A 5,157-nucleotide genomic window follows, 5' to 3' on the forward strand; every position below is an offset into this window, starting at 1 on the left:
CACACTCTTGAGAGGATTCAAAAATAAATAGGTGTGATTGCTATGAGAAGTAACATAGAACTGTGTATGCATATTACTTCGAAAAATAAAAGGATACACCATGTTTGTTATTTTACAAGTTTTACCATGATTGGGGAATTTAGGAACCGTCCAACCAAAAGAATCTAACGGAGGATAAATTAGTAGTACTGGAAAGTATTTGGAAAAAAGTACTGGAAAGTACCAGGAAGTACTGATTTATTTGTTTAGTTAGAAGGGTAGATAAGTCATTTTGCGTCCAATGGCCCCCACCTGTCAGCCTCTATCTCAGGCTCTCCCGTCTCAATCTGTGCGATTGCTTTCCCAACCTCTCCGCCGGCCCGTTAAAAAATCATCTCCGCCGACGGCGGCGGCCCAGGCGGCTCAAGGCGACGATACCACGCATGGCGGATGCCTCTCCTCTTCCACCGCCTCGCCGGTCACGTTCGAGGCGTCTCATGGCTGGTACCCCAAAGTCCTGAAGGTGGACAAGGACGGGTTGGAGGCGCGTGCGGCGGCGGTCTCGCTGGAGCCGGACAAGGAAGGGATGGACGCGCTATTGGAGTTGGTGCTGGCTTCTTCTCCATGTGCTCCTCCCCCGCCTCCCCGCCGGCGGCGGTCTCCAAGCGGCGACACTGTCTCCCGCACGGACCCGCCTTTAGGACCATGCCGCTCCACATGGACGTCTTGTATCGCGCGGTCGCGCCGGCGAGAAGCTCCAGCTAGATCCCGGGTCAGCACTTTTTTACTCACGCATCATTTCCAGCGGATCCTCTCAGTTACACTGATGAAATTTCTTCAGGGCGTGTCCACCTACTGTCCTCATCTGATTTCCATTGGAAAATTATCTAAGTACTAAAACAATATTGTTAAAGAAACCAGATGTAGGTGTTGTTTGCTTGCTTGGATTTGATAATTAGAACTTCCCATGCAAATAGCAAATCAATGACACAATAGAGAACAGGGGATCGAGTAGGGGCAAAGTGGCATATAAGGGACAAGTTAACAAGCCAGACCGAATTTATAAACGGTTGTAGTTGATCTTGTAAGTTCCCCTCCGCGACCCTCTCTGGTTTACACTTCTATAAGGAAATACGTGGTCTGTGGTCTGTAGTTTGTATTTTCCTTGTTCATGCTATTCTGGAGGAGGTGGAATTTTGGATGTGGGCATCAAATTAATTAGCGGTAGACAATATATGTATATACATGAAAAATGTTCTGTGATGGTTATGCATCTAGCCGCTTACACCACTTGTACCTTTTTCTGAAACTCTATACTAGAACATATGCTAATTTTCTCTTTCTGTCTCTTTGTATATCGCCGGAAGTTGCCAGGTTTCAAAATGTGGCTTTTTTGTGGGCAATCTAGAGAAGTAATAGCTTGAAGGGTTTTGAACCACCTGACCTGTGGAACCATCAGGTTCAGCTAGAACATCTTGAAAGACAAAGCTTTAGGACAAAATTAATATTAACATTGCAGATTATGTAATTCACTTGCACATATTTCATGTTGTTGTATGTCCTATTAATTTCTTGCATGCTCATGATTCATAATTCATACCATGTGTCTGTGCTAAACTTGGTGCACCGGGTAATGATTAACATTTCTCCATTACTGGTATATATAACGAAGTATGGATCAGTTGTTGTGTATGCCTGGGGCGTTGATTTGGCCGCCCCTGACCAGCGAGGAGCATGTAGAACAAATGATGCAAGCTCATAATAGGAGAAAGAAATGTGACTTGTACGTTGTCAGGAATGGTCCACCCTCAGATAATATTGATGATGGCATGAGTGAAGAGGTTGCTTATCTTGCCAATTTTCTACATATTTTTCCACATTTTTGGCTACATTTACTTCTATGTTCATCCTAATGCTTTTTTATGCTTTTGGACAGAGTCAATTCTACCGAACATCGATTCATGGGCCGATAGAGGCAAGTCGGACATGGACAAAGATGGGACCTCGTCACGAATGAAGCAACTAGCACTTAGCACTCACAAGAAGGCGTGGCCTTTTAGCAGTTGTGACGCAGTAGGGCAAAATCATTCGGTTTCACAAAGAACTTAATAACCAGGATGATGTTGGATGGTTTTTTTTAGTACGCTTTGAGTTTTTTTTTAATTTTGTCATTGCTCTGACCTCGCCGAAGGGGTATCCTTAGTGACATTTAGCTCAGCTTTTGTTCTCCTGAAGGATGTAACAATACCAACATTTTAATCTATCATATCATCATATCATTTTTTGTTTTCTCGAATTCGACCCTTTTCTCCAGTTGACCTGATTCGTGTTTGAAATATTCACCAGCAAGTACATGTACATATTCCCTTTAAAAGCATGTACATGCGCATAGCTTACATGCATGCGTCAAAACCTGGCCGTTGACTAAGTTAGTTCAAGCGTGCATATCACTCAGTTTGAATTGATAAGCATCATCAGCAACTTCACGTCACCGTCACCATCCCAGCACGTCTTCGGAATAAGAAAATTAATACCCCGTGCAACTGAATGTATCTAAATATAATTCCTTTGGCTGTTGTACAATTAATTTGGATGAAAACAACATAATTTCCGAGTGCAGAGCCAAGGACATGTGGGCGCTGCACTGATGGTCGTAGTTGCTCAGGAACTGTGGCAGATGCCAAGTGAAAGGGCAGATGCATCGCTGCCTGTTGTTTTCCTCAACTTCCCCGTGAGTTCTTGATCATGATGAATGAGTACCTTATGCTTTAGAAGATACAAGGCCAGCCAGCCTGAAGAAATACCAATTCAGTTTTCACAATAAAAGACTGATGTCATTTCACAAAACTTTCCTAAGCTAGAATTTAACTTTCTACTTTACAACACTTGGTTAATTACTGAGACAAAAATACTGTTGCATGCACTCTTTTGTTTTCTGGAGGTACATTGGCTTAGATATCAAATAATCCATGCCTGCAGCAAAGCACCCATCAGTGATCTCTGAAAACGAATTTGTTGTCATCTACAAGGCATCATGATTTTATTGGTATTATATAGTATCCAATAGGAAAAATCGATTCAATGTAGGAGTCCATAAACCCTGTTATCCATGCTTCACAAGCCACAAGGTAAATCCCATGCATTGATATGTAAAGCTGGATTAAGAAGTAAGTAAAGTCCCATGGCCAGAAAAACACTGAAAAGTCTCCACAAAAATTAGCTTCTCATCTGAGTCATGTGATACAATATTTTTTATCTTACATATTACCTACACATTAGGCAAACCATCAAGACCTCTGTAGATTTCACCTAGTATACTACAAATGTAATGTCTGAGAGCACTTATTGACATTATGAACAAAACAAAAAATCAAACAGCACAAGCAACTGTTGGCTGTTGCTACCACCAGCAGTAGTCAGTAAGAAGCTAGCAGATGTGAACTTAACCATAATACTCCCTCCATCCCCAAAAAAAATGCTGCTCAACTTTTTCTAGATACTAGTATATCTATAACTAAAATGTGTTTATATACCTCCATAGATAAAGTTGAGCAGCTTTTTTAGGGACGGAGGGAGTATCTTTTTCATAACGGGCCTGACAAGCTAGAATGACTTGACTTGTTGAAACAAAGCAATCAGCGCACACACATATTTTTGGGGAGAACATACCAACTAATTATAATTAGATGATATCTCAAGGTATTCCAATTGCAGTGGGAATTGAAGCTACAGCCAGTTATCAAATATCAGTTTCTTGTTTCAGAGGAGCTAAAGTTTCTAGTGGTAGTAAATTCATGTGGCCCATGTGAATATTAACCTTAAAAGAATTAAGTCCTTTGAACCCAAAAGAGAGATATCCAATAATGGTGAATGACACAAGTTCAACAAACATCTCACCGGCCAATGAAATTTGGAATATTAATCAATGGCTAATCTCCAACATGACATACTTCCACTGATCGGCATATATATTGTAAGGGAATTAGCAGTATTACCAACATCTAGCTCCAAGCTTATAAGTTTTACTATAATCTTGAGAATTTAGGAACAGTCCATTCAAGGCCAAGCTTTGAGGTTGCAGGTATTATGGATAAATAGCCTCAGCGATAGATTTTTTAATAGGATAAAGTGACAGCCTTCCACCTGGAATTGGAACAAAAAAGGCAATTAAATCAATGAGTTGAAACATACTATTACGTATTTCATTCAAGTTAGAAGGTTCGTGCTGATTTGGGTGGAAGAGTATGTGTACCTTAGCTGTGTTGAGGTGTTCTCAAGTGTCAGTTGGAAATCACCGTCGAGGAAGTGGTGGTGGAGAACTGGAGATTAGGGACGATGCCGCCGCGGGGGTTCAGAGTGTGAGATCCCGGGAGGTTCGGGTGCCGTGTATCTGCCGAGAGGTGCAGAAATCTCGGGCAGTTCGGGTGCCGTAAATCTGCCGAGAGGTGCAGAAATCCCGGGCTGTTCCTGGAGGACGCCGGCGAGCTCGAGTGCCAGCAGGTGAGGCTGGCGACCTGCTAGGCGAGGCGGCCGAGGTGCAGAAATGGAGTGTAGAGGGAGAGAGCTGATTCGGCGGCGCGTCCGGCGAGCGGCGGCACGGTATATTTGCGCCGGGATTAGGGTAGGCACCGGCGGCGTGTCCGGCGAGGCTTTCAGATCGTGGTCACCAAGTGGTGGTCGCTACTCCCGAACGAGGCCGGTCGTGCGGAGTGGTCTGCAGGTGAAGTTACCAACATACCCCTGGTGAGGTAAATTAATTCTAAATTAATTATAGGACCGATCGGACGGACACAATAAATCAGACCGGTAGTACTGGAAAGTACTCGGTTGCCCTCTTCAATCACCGTAACAGAGCTCTTGTTATTTTTATCATAGGGCGAAAGTGAGTATTACAATGTCAACAGCTGGCCCTATTACAAACCAAAGAACGAATTTGATAAAAATGGTCCACCAACTGATTGATTAATTTTTTCTGTTCCCCATTTCGGTGTCGCTCTTGGTGTAGATATTGTGTGTTCTCTGAGGCATGGTTGGAAAATAATAACAATCTCTAGGAAAAAAAAGAAGAGTTGATTCATTGTCCAACTAAACTGTTTGTACTGATGGACTATGACCTAGTATCAAATACAATTAATATTATTGATCATCTTCATGTTCCATGAGACATTTTGTTTTTCG

At 42.6% G+C, this 5,157-nt stretch overlaps 2 long non-coding RNA genes across 2 annotated transcripts; one reads left to right on the forward strand and one right to left on the reverse strand.

Annotated features, from left to right (window-relative positions):
• Positions 1–366: 366 nt before the first annotated feature.
• On the forward strand, positions 367–2,275 carry LOC127321627 (uncharacterized). Its single transcript, XR_007864217.2, has 2 exons — positions 367–1,820; positions 1,916–2,275. It is a non-coding gene; the product is annotated as an uncharacterized lncRNA (long non-coding RNA).
• LOC127321633 (uncharacterized) lies at positions 2,150–4,688 on the reverse strand. The gene is made up of 2 exons (XR_007864232.1): positions 4,232–4,688; positions 2,150–4,122 (listed from the first exon to the last, which is right to left on the reverse strand). It is a non-coding gene; the product is annotated as an uncharacterized lncRNA (long non-coding RNA).
• Between the last annotated feature and the right edge of the window lie 469 nt (positions 4,689–5,157).

Source organism: Lolium perenne, chromosome 1 (assembly GCF_019359855.2).
Source record: "Lolium perenne isolate Kyuss_39 chromosome 1, Kyuss_2.0, whole genome shotgun sequence".
NCBI classification, from domain to species: Eukaryota; Viridiplantae; Streptophyta; class Magnoliopsida; order Poales; family Poaceae; genus Lolium; species Lolium perenne.